The sequence below is a fragment of the Triticum aestivum genome, chromosome 2D (assembly GCF_018294505.1).
Source record: "Triticum aestivum cultivar Chinese Spring chromosome 2D, IWGSC CS RefSeq v2.1, whole genome shotgun sequence".
Classification (NCBI taxonomy): Eukaryota; Viridiplantae; Streptophyta; class Magnoliopsida; order Poales; family Poaceae; genus Triticum; species Triticum aestivum.
Genome location: NC_057799.1, coordinates 168,484,178 through 168,504,986, shown reverse-complemented (window position 1 = coordinate 168,504,986; position 20,809 = coordinate 168,484,178). Strand labels below are relative to the sequence as shown.

The window sequence follows — 20,809 nt, the reverse complement described above, 5'->3', positions numbered from 1 at the left end:
TCGCCTTACTATCACTTGGACTTGGCTCCTCGTTTAAAAAGTTTAGCAACTACATAAAATAATCCTCACTTCTCGTGGGAGATGATGGTTTATTGAATGTATGAATTGCGAATGCAATGTTCTGACCTACCACTAAAGATGATGGCGTATTAAACTTCTTATTCATAATAAATGAAAGATGCACTTAAGGCAATAATCTTTGAGTGCAAGTCTCAATACAAAAATACGTAAATACAAATTGTAGTACCCAGTATTCATAGTAGAATTGAATATTATATACAGTTACATGAGAGGATGAAAAAATGTACAAAACCTACTGCTTAAGCATCTTCTATGGGCAAAAGCTCCGTCATAGAATTGAATCTAATGTTGTAAAATCCTAATGTTCATACAAGAAACCAATCAGCTTAAGCTAAGCCCTTTAAAGAAGTGGTTGTGTGCAAGAAGATACAGCTATAAAAGAACAAACCTTGAAAAACATATCTGGTGGCTCTATACCGATCGCATGATAATGACTAACCAAATGGATAAATAATACTGGTGGAGAGTTAATCCTAATTTTCCAGATATTGTATCTGTAGGTTTACAACAAGTTGTCCTTTCCTTTTCTTTCTGCGGCTAGTCAAAATAGCATTCAACACGGCTTCTCATTGATTTTGCTCTACCATCTGCAAGAAATTACGAAGACAACGTTATAAAATGTGAACCCAACCTGTTGCCACTTGTCAGATGAAACTCATGGAGATGAAAATATGTGCACTTAATTTAACCCTCACGCGACTTGAACTCATGTGGCAACTTTCCAGCTGTCAAAACCTAAATCTGGTAAGGTAAAACTGATTATAGTTCAAATCAGTAGACCATATAGTGATCACACTTCTTTACAAACATAATATTAACACCAAGAAAATTCAATATGTAGCGAATCATAATGAAGTACTATTTCACAGAAAATGACAGATCAAATAATAGGCAATAATCTAAACAGTCTTATATTTCTTTACAGAGGGAGTATAACATTACTTCATTTGAAACTACAATGCTACATCACCCTTATTATTCCTATACTGAGAAAAAACATTTAAATGCAAATATCTGCCCCCTTCCATAAATTGATAAATGTGAGATTTCCTCACCTTTAGATGTGCGAACTGATTTCTAACCATTATGTCTTCTAGACACTGCACCAAAGCTGCATGGCTCAGATTTTTTAGTGTTTCGTCAAATATCACATTCCTATGGTCCTCTAGTACAGTAACTTCCCTTTTTTCGTCCCTAGCTTCCTTGCCCTAGCATATAGTTCAGTATATCATCTAAAAATTCAGCTACAACTGTATATAACATAAATGTGTATAAGGCATCATACAAATCGTGACTAAAAGATTCAAATTGTATACTTATACTTGGCGAAGGAGCATTTACCTACATGAGAAAATAAAGTAATATAAGAAGCACATTGTGCGTTACTGATTTGCAAATTTTCATGAAAGAGAAAAGGATTAATAAAAAGTAGTGCAAATCGGAAGCATACCCATAATGAAATGGCTATTCAATCCAACAACTATCACAAATGATAGTTTTTTGTTCCCACTGACTTCTCACATTCTTGACATGCTAGTTGATGATTCAAACATATAACCATTTGCACTTGCTGCAAAAGAGCATATTACTATATTGCGATAACAGTATGAGGAAACTGAAATACAACAAAGGTCCATCGCTAAAATGCAGTCACAGCCGATCTGGCCAAAGATTCCGAACATGATATTTTTATGAAGCGCTAGTTGTCTCACCATCATCGTTGAATGCACAATCAGCCTTGCTCTCCCTCATCATCAGTTCAAGAGAGGGTCGTCACCCTCCCGTAGCCCTAACAACCTCTCTGCTTAGAGCACCATTCCCATAAAATATTGGCTTATGTTTTCTTTTCCATACAATATACTTGTCATCGTTTCTTCCATCTAGCTATGTTTCTCAATTGTCCATGGGGTAAATGTATGTACATCTAGCTATGTTTCCATACAACAATTTATCAAAGTTTTCCCGTTTCTCCCATCTAGCTATGTTTCTCAATCTCCACTCCATCCCCTGGAGAAATAAGGTTGACATTTTCCATCCTCAATTCGTTCATGGAATTTTCATTTGGCTCTGTGGCTCATTTGAAAAAATAAAATTCTTTGCATTAAGATAATCATGTGAGTACAAAAGAGGGGTGCCCTTTGGTAACCAATCATCGATAATGATGATACACTTAGGAAATTAACACTGAAACCAGAACTTTTGTCTACTAACCAGATGATCCATCCTAACTGCAGACATGTACTCCATATAATAGTATTCATTGTGAATGCTTGTCTATGCCCAAAGGAAGAAAAATATAAGAAGCTCTACAATACTGGAATAATTTTTGAGGTAATCTTCTCGCTTAGGGTGAAAGTAAGCAGAGGCGACAGAATAAGATACCTGATAACGTCGATTAGGAACCCTACGACCAGACAAGATTGATCAATAATTTACACAATTGATGCTTGTTCTAGCCATTACCCTGTACTTGGCAGAAGTGCAATTACTACCACAGATTGCTAGCTAATAACCAAACAACCTGTAATAATTGTAATAACCACACATTGCATATATATGTACGCTGATAGAAAATGTGATATTTGAAAAGAGAAAAAATAGAACATGAAAGGGGCTATTGCTTCAGTTCTTACATTAGGATGGCACAAAAAAAACATGCAATCGTTAGTGTGTACAAATATTAACAAAAAAATGCATGTTTCTGTTAACAGCAACAATACCATGAGTTTTGCTACTCTTCTCTGCCCTAAAATGGTGGCCTGAAACTAAAAAGGATCTAACTCACCTGTTGATTGGTTTCCCCTAGCCCCCTGCTTTAGACACACGTGATGCTGTTGGCATAGATGCCCCTTGAGTGCAAGCACAATGGAGCAAGTTTACCATGCATTTTCTGCTCCTCTCCACCATCTCCACCGTGGTCATCTACCTCCCATCAGCACTGCACCAGCCTGCATGAAAGCCAAAACATGATTGCAATTCATTTAGGTAATTTCAACATTATTCCATCACATTCAGGGTTAAGGTGCACAACCTAAATAAGAAACTTAAAGTGCTCTTTAACGGTCCACAGTAAAGGTAAAATAAGAAACTGATTCTACTCTTCTATATGTAGCTCCTCTATTTTGCAATTATCATAACCGAAAGAATATTCAGAGTCATTGTTCCCTGCATATCTTCTAGCCTTCACCATAGGCCATAAATAAACTTGTTTATTTTGATAGTACAATACAAAACATAACTAAAATAGAATCATCTTTTAGAAATTAGGACCTGATAGCAAGTCAACAGAGGATTGAACAATGAAAATAAATCAAAGAGCGGTGCTGTGATAACGATTCGATTTGGTCGAGTTGCCTATGAAACGTGTTTGTCAGCATCAATCAACTGAATCTAGATATATGACAAACATACAGTGGGATTGGTGAAGAATTGCCTATGAATTCAGTCAATATCATGCAACAGAGATGTCAGCGAAGGGAGATGTAGTCTCATATGGGCAGCACAAAGTGCACAACAGGCACAACGGTGCTGACGTTCTCCACCATGGCCTTAGCAGCATGGACCATGTTGGCCGTAGTACCTCTATTACGGTTCGCATGGGGAAAAATTAACAAAACAATCAATTACACAAATAAGATGAGCCACGAGTGTACCAGTCATCTTCTCTTGATTGCGGATTAGCGTCCGCCTGCATAAGCTCTGTTGCGCTGACTTCTCAGCCTTGTGGGTGTCCATCATACTGCACGTGAGAGGGGATTGGGGTCGCGGTGACAGCTTCAATTTGGTACCTTGTTGTAGCAGGGGAGCAGAGAAGGTTGGTAGCTCGTGCTTTGTCGCTACCAATTTGGTCCTGCCAATTGCAACACGAGTGTACCACAGAGAAACACAAACTAGAGATAAACTATAATCAGTTTCAGTTAGTGGATGAACCAATCAGCAGCTAGATCCCCCAAAATCCATCCCCATACCACGCCCTCACATCATCCATGGGGGACTGCCGCTGCCTCATCTAGCTCGTTCGCACCATGGAGCACCGCCACGATGTCTTCGTGGGCAGCCAGCGGCTCTCGGACCCGTACCCGTGCTCGCGCTCCGCCCCCGGCTAGCGGCTCCTTGGAACCCTCCCCGTGGTTCTGCTCCCGCCCCCGCTGTGCGTCATCATCCTCATCACGGCTGAGGCTCTTCACCAGCCTCTGCAACCACTACCCCAACGGAGGAGCCTTAATTGTTCGCGATGGGCGCCGACGGCATGATGGCTCTCAAGATCGCAGCAAGGGGTCGGGATAGGGGCACACCACCCCCAGGGTTAGTACTCTAGCGCCGACATACTGACGCTCTCCTTCTGCGCTGTCGCCAAGCTCGCCGTTGGTTGGACGCGATCTAGAGTGGTACAGATAAGAGGGAGGAGTAGAGAATTTCTTCATGGGACTGGATCCTAGCGCCGACGGCCAGGACCGCGACCGCGGGGCGGATGAGGAGGCGACAGCAGGAGACATTTTTTCTCAGGAGCCGGGAGAGAGACGGGATCGGGTGCCATGGGGTGCGAGAGGCGACGAGGCTGCGTGGGTGTGGGATCGTGCGTTCGTGGGTTGTGGTTTTTTTTTGGCCTTTTTTTCGGGCGGGGATGGAAGAAGCGGTGGGAGGACTTTCGATAGCTAGCGATAGAAGGGGGTTGAACCACGAGAGGAGGTCGAACCATCACGACGTTCGATCCCTCTTTAATAGTAGAGATAGTTAAATGGCCGATGTACTTATATTAGAAATATTTATTACTCTGCATCCCTGCCCATGCAGAACAACAAATGTCGTTAACTTCAACTTAATTTCCAAACAAATCCCTGCAGGCCCATGGAAAAGAAGATGCTTGCATCTAAAGCAGTAAAAATATATCCTAGTTTCTCATGAGCAGCTACCAACAGGCAAAGAAGATGAGTTGTCATCAGAATAAAAACATAACATAAGCATCTTGCCTTCGATGGCCCCGATGCATATTTCAAAAAGAATTGGTCAATGAATACACTTTAAAGTGTAAATGTTGATTCTTGAACCATTAAGATTGAGATCTGGATGAGTTTGCAAACCTTGATTGATTAGAGATCAATTGCTTATCCATTGACATACGTGTGTTCTCATATGCAGACTAACTATATTGGACAAAGTAAGAGAGGCTTAAGATCTAAACTATAGGCAAGAAAGATTAGAAGCACCAGATCATCATGGACGTACCTGTTCAACATGAAATTTGACTGAATGTTGACCAATGAGCTTCAAATCCACCTGGTCTTCCAACTCAATAGCATCTCTCCCTGCACTGGATCTCTTAAATTTCTTAAAAGGTCACCAACAGCAAAAACCTACCCCCAAGAAAATCAACATGCCGCTCCACGGGGCCACGCCGCCGCTGTGTCCACAGAATCATGTATCCTCCAGATCTCTGCGCCGCCGAGCGTAGACTCTGCCTCATCCACGTCCCTCTTAACCACGTCGCTGCAGCACCGGCCAGGTGGCATGATGCCGCGCTAGTGAGCAGCATCACGTTGAGATTAGCTCGCCACGGCATGCGCCAGGACCCCGGCCCGCCGCACCACCTCGGCGCACAGCATCAGCCCCGTCCAGGCGCCCAGGTACACCTCCAGGGAGCCGTCCCACGCGCCAACTATGCTGATTCGATCCGCTGTCAGGGCGGCCGAGGATGAGGCCTAGGACATGACCTCGCCGAACGCCATCGGTGATCGATCAGGTCATGGGGTGCTGGGGTTTCGACGAGTTGGGGTTGGGGAGGCGGCTAGTGCCTTTTCAGGACGGGAGGAGTTATTTTTTTAGGGAAGGACGGGAAGGAGGTGCGTGCCGTGAAAGAAACTCAGGGCTGGCTGGATTCTTTGTTGGGCCAAATTGGATTTACGTGTGAATTTGACGTACAGGCAGAAAACAAAACATCGGATATGGCCCGAAACTACAGACGGTTCCCCAAATTAGTACCACCTCGCCTATATGTTTTAAAATCAAAATGAAAACGTAAATTCACGGGAAGAAGCGTATTGTGACGGTGAACCCATAGTCAATCTGTGCTTTATTATTACTAGCAAAAAGGCCCGTGCGTTGCAACGGGTGAAAATCAATATCAAACACCCCTTGCCTTTTCGCACCTTATCCTCTTCCCCGCGCTTGTCCGAGATAGTTGTGATGTCTATGTGATCACAATGCACCCAAATGTGATCAATCTCAAGATGATGAGCTGATCCACAACATAACACACTGTCTATGTAGGCTAGCATTAACTGACAAGCTCATGCGGAATCAGTTATCATACACGAACATCATTAATAGCTAATGACCAACACATGACAAGGTTAAAAATATCACCCTAAGGCCGGCTCCAATGCAAGAGCGTTTAAAATCTTGAGCAAATTAACATGCACAATCATACAACCCTAGCAGCTACATTGTGTATACTTTTTTTTAGTGTCCGACTCTAGGTTATGTGTCTGAGGCCGAAAGTAGCCGGGACGATGCAAAAGTTGCCAGGATTTTATTCCTAGCGCCTGCATTGTACATGCCCTAACCAAGTTTCAGGTGACAAAAAAACACTTTTAATTTTCTGAAAAAAATGAGATGGTTTTTTTGAACTCTTCTTGATCATCTACATCCATATGGCAGAGGGCCTCCCAAAGCTCACAAGCAAAAGAGCAATTGCGGCGAGGCAACATATGTTTGTTTCATTGGGGTCATTTTTATTGTGGTGATGAAGAAGCTCCTCGATCTGCATGGGTTGGTTCCGTTGAAAATTGAGCGTAATAAAAATAAAGTTGCTCATAATTTAGCTAATATTGATTGCTACATAGCACCGCTAGTTCGTTGCGCCGGTTTCAACCAGCGTATCTAAGTTTGTACTATAGAACACTATTACATTTATCCCATGAATAAATTTGTTTGGTGCAGGAAGCAACAATGATGACTTGAAAAGAACGTCAAGGAAGTGGAAAAAATAAAAGACCCTTCAACACAAAGTCTGAGTATGTGAACCAGCCTCCCTTCCATCATTTATCTTTCCTTTTATCTTTCCCTCCCTTTTCTTCCTGAATTCATCTCCTTCCTAATTTCTGTCCTGAGCACATATATAGAAGGCCTACTCTTTCCTTTTATCTTTCCCTCCCTTTCCTTCCTTATTTCTGTGACCTTGCTTCTCTTTCCTTCTTTTTATTTCTCGTGTAATTGGCCTCATCTCATCCTTCCTCAATCGACCCAAGGCTGCTTGGTGATGTAGTAAAACTCACAGGCCTATATAAATTAGTGCACTTTAATTGAAAGGGGCAAGGTGGGATTAATTAGTTTGACAATGAACGTCGTTTCTTTTTTTAGACCAGGCCCAGCTCGGCCCATGCGAAGGACAAAACAGATGAGGGACAAAAGGAGCAATTGAGATAGGCGCATGGCCCAGGCTTTGAGAGTTGCATAGAAAGAAAAAAGAGTTTCTTTTTGTTGCAAGAAACATCAGCCTTGGGAGTTGGCTAGCGGCTACGTGCTCTTTCCTAGACAACCCGAGTTCGAATCCAGACATTTAGTACCACCTCGCGTATATATTTAAAATTTAAACTGAAAACGTAAATTCACGGGAAGAAGCGTATTGTGACGGTGAACCCGACAAAGTCGATCCGTGCTTTATTATTAGGGAGAGACTAGCAAAAGAGCCCGTGCGTTGCAACGGGAGAAAAAACACAACACACTCTTAACTGAACAACCATCACTCAAGACCATAATAGGTCAATCTCCTTTATTTTAGCGACGCATCATATTTGTGTTGCCGCTTAACCTTCTTATCACCTTCGCCGGCGATGGCCTTAGTGTTCACATAAACCAAAACGTGTTTGAATGTGGTTAATCCTAAGACGTCTCTCTCTCCCTCTCTCCTCCGTCTCCCTCTTTCTCTCTCTCGCTTTCTCTCACACTCGCGATGAGAAATCGGTTGTTTTCCCCTACGATGTATTCAGAGGTATGCATGTGTAGCTCTCGATGTTTTCTTTTTTCCTATATGACTATAGTGAGTGTTTATTTGTAATCCAGATCGCCGCCTGTACGAAAGAAAAATGGATCGTGTGCTATAGTTATAAGTTTGCTTCCAAAACAATATCTAAAAAATATTTAACAGGTAAAATTAACATCATATTCAGATTTCACACATTTTTCTAATCAAGTTTCATATATAACATGTTAAAATCGGAGTTACGGTTTAAAAGATACGTATAATTTAAAAAACCATTTGTTTGACTTAAATATCTTCCAAAATAATAACATGTTCAACATCCCATTGTGCAACATTATTTATTCCAATTTTTGCAAACATTATAAATAGGATTACACTAAGTATTTCTTTTTGTACGATGAAATTTGGACGTATCCTAACAATGTTCTTGTTACCTATTTCAGCTCCGCACTTTCATTTCATCCGAAAATACGAACTTTTTTTATCAATCATACTTGTTTCACTTTGAGAAGGTGTTTTTTAAATTATTTGAGAATCTTTTTAAAATGGTATCATTTTTGTGGCGATGTTTTTTTAATATTAAATTTCATTTGAATGTTTTTTCACTGTTGTTTGGGCTTGGTCCATTGTCATTTGGCCCATGTAGTAAGTCCAGCCCCCAAACTGCAGCCGCGCCAGGAGGGGGGGATCCCAAAGTACGGTGAATCTAGAAAGCGGGGGAGGTGGTAAATATGGGTAGGATGAAGTTGGTGAGGTGGCCGCTGCCTTTTGGCGAACTCCAAGGCAACCTTGTTAGATCTAGCGTGCGGCAATGTGGTATAGCATGGTGCCATTACTATTGGTAATGCTAATAAATTATTGTATACAACAACAAGAATATACAAAACTTATATTTTTTTTATGTTAAGAGCGAGCTCAATTCAAATCAAAGAAAATTAAATGTCCAAGTTTCTTTCATCCTTCCTACCTCCTTTAAATTACAACAGTTAAAGCAAAATCTCAAATTACTAATCTCATAATACAATAAAAAAGATTAATGTTGCTCCCAAGAAAAGGCATAAATATGTAATTGGCTTGGATATAACAGGGCAGACTTGATCGTTATATGACTATTTATGGAAGTAAGCACAAACTGCTGATGGTATGATATGATAATGAACACACTGAACTAATGAAAGTGTAAGCAGGAGCTGAATCCTTACCTTTAAATACCTGAAAGCATCCTCAGAATATTTTCACCTCACAATAATAAATATAGTTATATATAGATTAATAACAAAATTGACCAGGAAGCTAAGCTACTTATTTTAGTATGATGAAAATATGACATGTTCTGAGAGGCACCCCTTTATGACCTGCATAGAGAAAATCAATAAGAAATTTAGTTATAAGTATATTAGTAACAAAATTGATCCGGAAACGAAAAAATTTCAGTACAATGAAAATATGGCATTTCTTGTCAGAGAAAATAATTTGCAACTCTAAAGAGGCAAAGTAATGTAAATGTCAGTAAGAGAATCAGAAAGAAACAGTATTGAGCATCGACCTGTGCAAATATGTAAAATGGCAGTCAGATCGATCTGCGTGTACCATATAGTAGTCCATCACTATGACTATATTTGGAAAGAGGGAACATGTCATGCCAGTCCCACCCAAAATTATGGGTGCTTCATGATATCCAAATTTTTTTAAGCATCAATAATTTATAAGGAAGTGCTTCTCTGATACATCTTCTGTAACAACAGCCATGTAGAAGCTAAGCTTGATGTATCAAATTTGCGTTGGAGAGCGTTGGTGCCATCAAATTTTCATTGGAGCGTTGTAGTCCTTCGTTTCAAATTTCAACACCAAAATCTCCCTTTGGCCAGTGTGCGGATTCTACCATGCTGAAGCCATGGAGGGCGCTGTCTTTGGATCTCCTGGCCCAAGTAGTACTCTGACAGCGTGCTCATGCAGGGATCGGCAGCATGCCAGCATGTAGGCTCGTGGAGGGAGGAACAGGACGACCACCGGCTGCAGCATCAGCAGGCGAGATAGAGGCGCTCGCTGGAAGAGGAGTGGTGGAAGCGCAGGGTCCTACGGCTAACCGGACAGGCTCCAGGCCACGCGCGACGACCGTACGTGCAAGGACATCAGGATGAAAACCATGAACCGCGAGGGTGAGCAAACCATGGAGAAGAGCGATGGTGTGCACATGCTGTTGCCGCGAAGCCACCAGAGACGCTCCACTCAATCCAGTCGACGGTGATCTTGGGAGCCGGGCCTTGCTTAGAGTGAGCTAACAGGAGGTTAGGAGCAGGCGAAGAGGCATCCGGGGCCGGAAGAGGTAGCCTACGACTAACGGCGGGGGACGGGGTCACCCAGCGCCCGAACCCATGGCTTCAAGTCCGGCAAACGTGGTTGCATCTGGCAGTGGAGAACGCCTCCCTCCGGCCACACTCGCCGTCCGCGTCAGCCCCTCCTTCTTAGCACCAACGATGCGCTCGATAGAGGCCTCCTGCACATGATACGGCGGTGATAAGCCCTAAATCCCGGAAGCGGGGAAACCTCGAGAGAGGAGATATGGTTCGATGTAAAAAGTGGCGATATTTGGTTAGGTATAGCAGGCTTTGATACGTATACCGAACGCGTGATTAATTCTAACTTAATCTTGGATTGATTTTCATTTTAGATTCAATCGTACGAAGGCTGGATCTGGCGTTCCCCGGTTCGAATCCTTTTTGAGAGGCCGAATAGATCAGGTTGAGGCCCAGCCAGTTGTGGGCGCACGTGTACTATAGGCAAGTAAAATAGTACCACCTCGGATATAGAAAATAATATAGGTGAAAAAAGTTGAAAGCGTAAATTCATGGGAAGAAGCGTATTGTGACGGTGAACCCGACAAAGTCAATCCGTGCTTTATTATTAGGGAAAGACTAGCACAAATGCCCGTGCATTGCAACGGAAGAGATACTTGACGTGTCCATAGAATAAGCACAACGCAACAATAACTAAACAGTGTCATCTGATGGCTACACTGAGGCGCATGGCGAAAGCTAGCAAAAATGCATATAAGTCATGCATAAAAAACCACGCTACACATACAATACTTTTGGTATGAATTTTGTATGACGGTTCTGATATTAAAGGATTCAAATCTTCCATATAAGGTACTATTTTGGAAAGTTGGAGTACTCTTTGGTGTTTGCACTACGCTGTGAATTTTTTTTCGAAATTCGCACCGAGCAGCAATTTTTTTTCCGGATGGTGCACCGAGTCTGAAAAAATCTAGCTAAAAGGGTTGGGTTAAATAATGTGTTTTAGCCCCTCTCTCACTTCACTGGACATTAATTCATTTGTGTCGGGTAAATACCATGACAGATGAAAAAAAAGAGAAACTCGGCTCCATTTATTATTAAAAAAAAGCAAACATATCTGTGCATGACAATGAAAAAAAAAATATGTTGAGTAACCTGAAAAATAATTTATCATTCAAACAATTTCGCAAGAAGCAAAAGAATATTAAAAGCACTCAAAAGTATCAAGGGCCATGAATGATGTCCAAACAACGGTTTAGTGCTCCTGAAATAAGTTGTCCTAAATCCCAGACTTCCAAAAGAAAACCATGAAAGAACTGAAGAACATTGAAAGAAGTGGCCATGGATGCACAAGTCACATAAAAATCATAACAGTGACACTGCTAGCACACTGCACTTGAACAAAAAGTACAATGGCAAAAGTCCATGTTGAGAGTTACAACAGAGCATGCTACTTCAAAGTTATTCATAATCTGATTGCATAGAATATAGTACTCATGTTGTAATTAATCGATGAGGTAAATCTTTTGCCACCGTTTCGAAAAAAAGTACTTGTGTTGTACGACGGCGTATCACAGAATAGATGAAGCATGGCCCTTGAATTCATACTCTCCTTTTTTAGAAAAACATATCGATATCTCTCCTATTGTACAGGAGAAATAACAAGTAGCCAGTTCAATTTGTAAGAACTTTAAAATACGGATCATATTCTATCTAGCAACTCCAGCAGCCAGCCGGAGGTGTAGCAGTCAGCGGCAACAGCATGCACGCGCACCACACACACGCGAGCCAGGCATGCATGCACGCAGCGGCAGGCAAACGCACGCAGAGCACGCGGTGAGCCGATGAACCCGGATGTCAGCCGGAGAAGGGCATGCACGTACTCCTAGACGACTCGATCGAGAGTGGAGGACGGCGGCGCGGAGTGTTGGTCGTCCGGCGCCCCGGTCGGGGAGGTGGGCACAAGACTTCGTTCGCTGGAGTTCCCTGGGTAGCGGACCTAGGCGACTCGCCATTAGGCCTGAATCCTCTTTTTTTCTCATTCACGAGCAAGTTCTTAGACACATAGGCCTGCATCCTTTTTCCCTCGTTAATTGGCATGCGTGATTTCCTCCTCAGCCCTTCCTACTCCCTCCCTCGTTAATACGCCTTCCTTTTCCCTCGTTAATTAGCACTGCCTGAGCTCGCCCCTCTCTTTTGTTTTTCAACAGATCCATGCCTCATCCTCCAATTATTTAATTCTCAACAAGGCTTGTCCTTAGGCAACTTGCTCACATATTTAAACTGGTGGGACTCATTGTTACAAAGCGATGTGGGGCTATCTTTTTAATGAGTAAACTAACATGAAAAGGCTGATTAGAAGCCCACTCGGCCCTTGCCGAACCTATGTGTATTGTGCAGCTTGACGTGTTGGTCTTTTTGGGATCGGAAGAGTGCTAGACTGGCCGTGGCTGAGGCCCAAAAGTGCGTAGGGCAGGCCTAATACACATCAAATACGGCAGGGAACAAACAGAGGAAGCTTTTGTTTACGTGCGGACCCCAAATTAGTACCACCTCGTTTATATTACGATTTTGTTTATACAGATCGTAAAAGCGTATTATGACATGAGAAGAAAGCGTATTGTGACGGTGAACCCGACAAAGTCAATCCGTGCTTTATTATTACTAGCAAAAAAGCCCTTGCGTTGCAACGGGAGAAAAATAATATGGTACACCCCTTTCCTAAAGCATGGCTCAGAACCCACCACAACTTCACTTCTTCTATTTGAACATGGCACTCCATTTAGAAATAGTAGCTAGTTCAAAATTATTCAGCCCATATACTATCTTGTTAATTCCTATAAAAATAGATTAAGAGTTAATTAATTAGTCAACCCTTTGAATAGTAATGCTCACCTTTTGTGATATTTAGATTGAATGGTGAACTTCAGAAACTCACCTCATCTCCCCTTCTTCCTAACCTATACCCCCTTCGCTAGTCTCATGAAGACGAGATCTCTGAAGAATCAACATAGTACTTGTACAAAGAAAATAGTTATGTACCAGTAGGAAGCAACAACCCTATGCATGTCCTCACTCTCATATGCCCGTGCGTTGCAACGGGAAAAAACAAATCATCGCATGTTCCAAGCGACCCATCGGTGTTACCACTCTCTTCACCATCATGGTCATGTAGTCCATCTATTCATGACGAACAAGATCAATCTCAGGTAATGAGCCTGATCGTCACAATCTAGCACACACCTTTAGCAATCCCATCATGTGCCTCGCAACGAAAAAAATTATCCCTACACCCTCCTACCAGAATAGAACACATCTAAGTTGATGCCTACAAAATTGTTATAGTACAAAGCAAGCCAAATTTGCCATGCCTCTATGCTAGCAATTTTTTAGTTAAATTGAAAAATAATATAAATTTATTTTTAAGCTACCAAAACTTTGATTAGCTGTTACCACTGAGACAGAAAGTCTGGAATCGAGACACGTATTATTCAGTACATCAAAATATTCAGAGTAGTGGTGTAAAGAAGAAAAACAATAAAAGTAGTCTTTAGAAAAGAACTACATGGTTCACATGGTGGCTCTATTTTTATGCATGTAATGCAGTACAAATTTTATCACATTTGCAGTAAGAGGTTAAAATTTCATGGTAGAGTCGACCTCTGAGTATTTAACTTTCTGTTATTTGTTTAATCCTAATGTAACGCATGGCCGCAACTTGAGTAATCAGACAGACATAAACCATGCGTTGTGAGCTGATAAAAAGAGTAGGTTGAAGATGCTCGCACGGATGTCCTCATGCCCAAAAGTGAATCGCAGACCACTAACCTTTTTCAACAATCCACCTATCTTCTGCTTTGATGGCTGGTTGTAACCATATTGAAACAAAACTGATGATTCACTGAGCAGCTGTGGCGCAAAAAAAAGAAATATTTGAAAAATATAGGGTTTTGCTCACCGTTCGCACAGTATGTTGACTCCTGCTAATGCCATGTCCTTCATCGATTACATTAGACAGATTGGTAGTCAAGATCAATTTATCAGATTCGATAAGGTGGATGAATGCCAAGGGGAAAATAAATTATCAAGGAGAAATATTAATGGAAAGCATTCTCTGTAGAAAAGTGTCAGTAAAAAATTGAATTTATGTGTGGGTCTGCATCTGTTAAATAGAATTGAACAACAACAAAACTGAACTATTTATGTTGTGTCTTCCTAAGCATTCACATGCATGGCTGAAAATGCAATGATATATATTTGATTAAGAAAACGTATGCTCATAGTATAGAAAGTACACATACTTCCTATATTCCAAGCAGACCAGGAAGGAAGTAATGTGGATAACTTATCTTGTCCGGCAATAAATATGGTGCCAAGCCTTTAGCCCAATCATCTCATCCTCGTCCAATGTAGTGGTAGAATTGTGTGATAACTGATAACACACAGACACATCTTAATATAATTATTATCTGCATGCATATATATTTGCGTAAGTGTGGATGGCCGGAAAGAAATCCATACCTGAACATCCATGCTGATGGTCCTGAAGAAATCATATGCAGCTGCAGAACTTGTCATGCAAGTCAGAAAAGGGCAGCTCCTCACCCACACGCACGCATGCACAGGATAGATCAGAATAAGATGTACCTGTGAGTTTTGAGTGATTGATCACCCCATGGTGGAGGAGCGAAGAGGCAGGGGATGAGCTTGAGTAGCAGGCGGCCGTTTAGAATTATACAATCCCCTGTTGTTGGATTCATGCTAATCTGGATATACACAATGATTGAGCGCCTTCGCTCAGGCTCGTCATCTCCCTCAACGAAGCAGGTAGACATGGAGACAGAGGGGAGCAGTCACTGCACGCCCCTGGAACTGCCGGTCTGTGCCATAGACAGCCCCGCTGCCGCAGTCCAAGATCCGTGCGGCCTCGTCTCGCGGGTTGCAGAACCTCGTGACACGGCGATCTCGGACAACGATCCCACCAAGCAGTAGTGGATCACAGTACAGCAACAGTAAAACCTCAAAGAGAAACAACGATCGATCGATCCTAGCTAGAGCACCCGGTCGGAGAGCGACGACAGGCGGCAGAAGAAGTTGAAGCCGGCGGAGGGCATGTCGCCGCGGAACCTGGGGTGACGGAGGTAGAAGAAGCCCATGCCCAGCAGCAGCGCCTTGAACGGCACGGGATAGAGCACAAGCGGTGCGTACCCGGTGGCGCCAGTCGTGGCCAACTTCGTCGCCCAAATCATGGCGCCTACTTGGGCGGCCGTGCGAGCGCCGGCGTACATCGCGTGTTGTGCCAGGCCCGGTTGCGAGGGGCTGGCTTTTTATATCGATCTTGAGTTGGAGACATGTTTGGTCAGATCAGGAATCTGCATCTGTTACGGTCCACGTGACGGAACCGGGCGGGATACATATTTAAGTTTTTACAGGCCCAATAACGTAGACCCACCAACGTTCGATGCACGTCGCCTCGTTCCAGAATTAGTACCACTTACGTTTTAAATTCAAACTGAAAGTGTAAATTCACGGGAAGAAGCGTATTGTGATGGTGAACCCGACAAAGTCAATTCATGCTTTATTATATATATACACACACACACACACACACACACACACACTAGCACATATGCCCGTGCGTTGCAACGGGATAATAAAGATACAAATTATTCTGTCAGCAAACTTAGTCACAATACCTGTATGAATTTCGTAGAAAATTTGTTAAATTTTCAAGCTAAGTCTAGAATGCATATAATACGCACATCTTAATCTTGAATCAAAAGCACGGAGGTAAACATACTCCTATAACTGTATATAAAACTACAATATATCTGCCTGATTGAAATTGTATTACATCAATTTGTGCACACGCAGTGCTCCAAACTGATTAAGATAGTTACCTCACAGAAGTTGACTTTTAACATGAATTCAATCAATTTCATGGTATCGCCTATACATATCGAAAAAAGGCCATCAGTCATTTTCCTACATCTATATATGTCATCTTTGTAAGGCTTAATTTGGATCAACATCCAACCATGAACCTTCCATGTCGCAACCTCATTTCATATTTAATTTTGAACTATATAATGCAGCTAGTTTAAGAAATACAGACTTCTAATGCAAGGTTAGGTACGTGACGTGTAATTTTATGTGAATGATATTTTATATGAAATTCAAGCAGCTACGGATTAACAAAAAAACTATGTCTTTTGTTCTGAGCAATAATGAGAAATCTACACTCGAATTAGTTAATACCGGGCACCTTCTATATTTCTGCCGAATCCTATTTGCTCATGTACGCAAATCCATCCAGTTTCTTGCCAACAATAAAACTCGAGCATTGGATTAACAATGTTGTTAATCAGGTGATCAATATGCACCTTCTGCTTTTTGCCGACCCCCCATTTGCTTGTTTGTGTATGCATGCAAATCCATGAGTTTCTTACTTACAGTCAATTAAAACCTGAATCTGGACATGCATAGTGCGCATCCTTGTAAATTGGACAGCCTCACGGACATTGCCGATGACGGTAGTTAGAGCAACGGAAGTGCTGCCCTGATGGTGCAAGGTGAAGCATATGTGCAAGAAAGCAAGATACAAAATAGCGTACCCAGGCGTGCAGTTCTCCTCCCACATCGCTGCTTCCTTCGTTTCCCCTGTTACACACCGCCGCCGCTGTCTTAGCGTACCCAGGGGGGACCTAACTGAAACTGAAGCATGCAGAGCTCCCCCGCTCTCTTTCCATGGCAAATTCCTCTGCTCCTTGTATTCATCTACTTCGTATTATTTCCCGACATCTCTTCTCCACTTTGCCTCTCTCTCGCCACCGGCGTCACCCATCTGCGTCTGGGATCGCGTCCTGGCTATCGATCCATGTCGACCCTGTAGTCGACCCCAACACTCGATTTGGTTCGACAACCCTAGGTCGTGGATCACGGCACCGACAAGCAATCCAGGCTACTGCCCTTCTAGATCTTTGACTCGACCGGCGGCTGCTCACTGCTGCCACCAACCGACGTCCGCTGGCCGCCGGCTTAGGCAACCATCGCAGCCCTGCCGTGACGGGCGCCGGCTGCCTGCTGCAGGGCTGCAGTCACCTCCGATCGGTGTCAGCGCACGCTTGTCGATTGATTTTGGAGACGTGGGCTCGTCGTATTTTATTTTGATCGAGAGAACAGGCCCAGAGGCTAGTTCGAGGTATGAAGAAACACACGGGACGAGACGGACGGAACCAAGCCAAACCAAACCAAGAATAGTACCACCTCGGATATAGGTGAAATAAAACTGAAAGCGTAAAAAATCACATGAAGAAGCGTATTGTGACGGTGAACCCGACAAAGTCGATCCGTGCTTTATTATTAGGTAGAGAAAAATTAAATTATTATAGGGAGAGAAATTAGGGAAAGATTAGGGAAAAAGATACGCACACTCATGCGTATTCGAGAGAAAAAAGGTCAGTGGGGTCTCCTTGCTGCCGGGCCAAAGCCGCCCCGGTCGACCACCACCACCACCATGTCCACTGTACCTGCCCTCAGTCACTCAAAAAAAAAACTGCCCTAAAAACAAAGAAATCCCCACAAAAGAAAAACAAAGAAATCCCAAGTCCACTGTACCGAGACGTTGCCTCGCGCCGGTACACCAGCTACCAAGCTGACACGCCACACTAGCGTGCCTTTGCGAGAGGGACAGCCCTGCTCGCCCTGGCATCGAGACACCACTCACTGTCCCACACCCGTCGCGGCGGAGCGACCGCAGTGGGCTCGGCGTCACGTGAAGCCACGTGAACCGGGGGCCTATCAACCGGTCCACGGCTTTGTTTCATTGTGCAGAAATTTTATCGACCGAACAAATCATGGTAATACAGAGCATCTTTAATAGTTTCCGTATTCATAAAATAACCACCGTGTGAAGAACTTTTTTTCTTTCGAAATTTCATAAACTTGTTCCAAACTTTCCCTTCATCTACAGAAAAACAAGGATTCCGTAAAAGTGTCTCGTCTGGTCAGCCAACCGCCTCTGGAGCCTGCTGTGCCGTCACCACACACCCACCAAAGCGTCCATGCCGAGGCCGCTAGCTGCCGCGCCGCCGGCCGCCATCCACTGTTAGTCACTGCCGGAGTTGTCATCGTCATTATGCCACTGCTAAAAACATTTTTAGGGAACGTGGTAATATCTCCTAAAATTTATACACTTTTTTTTTGCGAGTCTAAAATTTATAGACACTATAAAAAGTTTCACGGGAAGATATTTTTCCAAAAAAACTTTTAATCTATTCATCATGCCACATCATGACAGTAGTGTTAAGCCCCTTTAGAATCAGCAACCATTGTTCACGAAAAGAAGTATAGCTCGAAAGAATTCAACTTGTATACAGACGAAATTAAAAACACATATCCTGCAACAGGGTCGAAGTTCACCGTACCTCCATGGCACTAGGACCACCGAAGACGAGGCGGACTAGGACCGACACCGCGGAAGGCAGATAAGCCCTAAGTTTTTGTTTGCTGAAGAGAAGGCCGCCCGCGGCTGCATAGGTCGGTAGAGAGTTATATGACACTTTTATAGAGAGATTTCTACATGAGCTGATGCGACCGACCACCTCCATCCTAGTTTAGTACGTTCTTTTGTATTTTGTGCTAAATTTTAACCATGTATTTAAAGTTTCTTTTTAAGTTCAATGGTTTATTTATCTCTTATTCCAAAAATTCTTTAAAAATCAAATGTATTTAAATAACAAATTGTTAATGCATGTTATCATTAATTATATTGTTCGATTCGTATTTGAACATAGTTTTTTATAATATTTTTTTTCTATGCATAACTTATAATTTATTTGTAGAAAATATAGTCAAAATGTGACCATAAATACGAGAGGGACTAATAAACCAGGACCGTATCTAGAGGACTAATTAGCCAGGACGTATTTAGGGACTAATAAATCAGAGCAAAGGTAGCAGTTTGCGTCCAAATCGCAAGATTTCACTGCGCGCTTTGGCTTGGACAACCATTGGTTTGGTTCCCACTGTAAGCGGCGAGCCTCCCCAGGCCGCCTGGGTCGTGTTGCTTGCTTGCTTCAGTTATCCTGGCACAAAATAACCTGCGGTAGCAGTCGCGCTACAGAGTTTCAAGTAGAAACTGAAATAGATCAAGTCCATGATGCATCCATATATGCTACGATCCCAATGCTAAGGAACACCTGTTTGCCACCAACGTAAGCTGAAACCATCCCGTTTTCCAATTAATTGCATGAAATATGTACAGGAAGTACTAGCATTTGTATGTACAGTACATCCACTCCACCATCCTCAATTTCCAAAGGTTTGCACATGTTTGTTCCCCCTTCCAACCAGAAACATACTGTGACGAGACATGATTGCTGCTACCCAAGTGCGCCCGGCCCAAGCTCAAGCCCATCGAGGCCCCACAAGATCCACAGGTCGCTCTATCCCGTCCCCGCGAGGGCCGGCGCGGCGTCGTGATCAGCTCGGGCCCCAGCAGCTGAGGTACATGGCCTTGCGGAGCGACTCGTCGGCGCCGGCCTGCCTCCGGCCGTCGTCGGCGGCCGCCCGCGCCGCCCCGAGCGCGGCGGCCTGGGGGGCGAGCCCGGCAAGCCGGTCCCGCGACCCCGCACCCGCCGCCCTCTCCCTCTGCGCCCGCACGGCGGCCACCGTCGCTGCCACCCACACACGGCTCATCTTAAAATTCTACCCGACCTGTTCGTTTCCAAAGTCCTACTCTGTTCTTAACTCGCTTCTCTTTCTTATCTGTGCTGTGCACTGCTAGTTCTGGAGGTGGGAGAACGGAGAAGAGGGGCCGGTATTTGTAGCCCGAGCGAGGGCGGTTTTGGTCATTGCGTTTGATGGTTTCGTGGCTGCTGGTTTTCGGTCTTATCAGTGTGCGGTGGTGCGATATTGTCGCGGGAGAAATCGGGCGGCATGGCCGTGAGGGACCCAGTTCGTGGGGCAGCTACAGGTGTCGAGGCTTATCGCCGGGGGCAGTGGTGACTCATCGTTTCCCATGGGTGGCCGTGGGCTCCGCCTGCTTTGTCGCCTTCGTATTCTGTTGTACAGTAGTACTATCCACTCTTGTCCACTTCCCCCGCACTTTGTTTGTTTACTGGAGTAGTAGTACAAAGGAATCGTGGTGAGAGTTTTCCTTCCCGACAAATCATGGTGAGACTTCACATGGTAATTTGCTCTTTTACCGGAGACAACAATAATTGGTCTCAAACTGGATCTTATCACTACACTTATCCCGCGATTGGTACTATACCACGATAGTAGTACCAGTAGTTAACATGGTAATTCTCCGGTTTTACTACCACGGGACACAACAATTGGTCCTAATCGAGAGCATGTCCAACCCCTCAACTTGTACCAGTACACTTTGAGAGTAGATTTGACAAAAGGAAATGAACATGCTTAAAACACATGCACACGAGAGACA

At 43.4% G+C, this 20,809-nt stretch overlaps 3 long non-coding RNA genes across 4 annotated transcripts; all 3 read right to left on the bottom strand.

Annotated features, from left to right (window-relative positions):
• Nucleotides 1-228: 228 nt before the first annotated feature.
• LOC123052391 (uncharacterized) lies at nucleotides 229-5,903 on the bottom strand. Of its 2 annotated transcripts, XR_006424665.1 has the most exons (4): nucleotides 5,308-5,903; nucleotides 3,735-5,225; nucleotides 1,532-3,029; nucleotides 229-1,422 (listed from the first exon to the last, which is right to left on the bottom strand). It is a non-coding gene; the product is annotated as an uncharacterized lncRNA (long non-coding RNA). The 2 variants fall into 2 exon arrangements; XR_006424664.1 differs by having other exon boundaries at nucleotides 3,735-5,900.
• Nucleotides 5,904-6,921: 1,018 nt separating this feature from the next.
• On the bottom strand, nucleotides 6,922-17,558 carry LOC123052390 (uncharacterized). The gene is made up of 4 exons (XR_006424663.1): nucleotides 15,007-17,558; nucleotides 14,881-14,921; nucleotides 13,298-14,791; nucleotides 6,922-13,196 (listed from the first exon to the last, which is right to left on the bottom strand). It is a non-coding gene; the product is annotated as an uncharacterized lncRNA (long non-coding RNA).
• A 664-nt stretch (nucleotides 17,559-18,222) lies between these two features.
• On the bottom strand, nucleotides 18,223-20,081 carry LOC123052389 (uncharacterized). Its single transcript, XR_006424662.1, has 2 exons — nucleotides 18,786-20,081; nucleotides 18,223-18,502 (listed from the first exon to the last, which is right to left on the bottom strand). It is a non-coding gene; the product is annotated as an uncharacterized lncRNA (long non-coding RNA).
• Nucleotides 20,082-20,809: the final 728 nt, after the last annotated feature.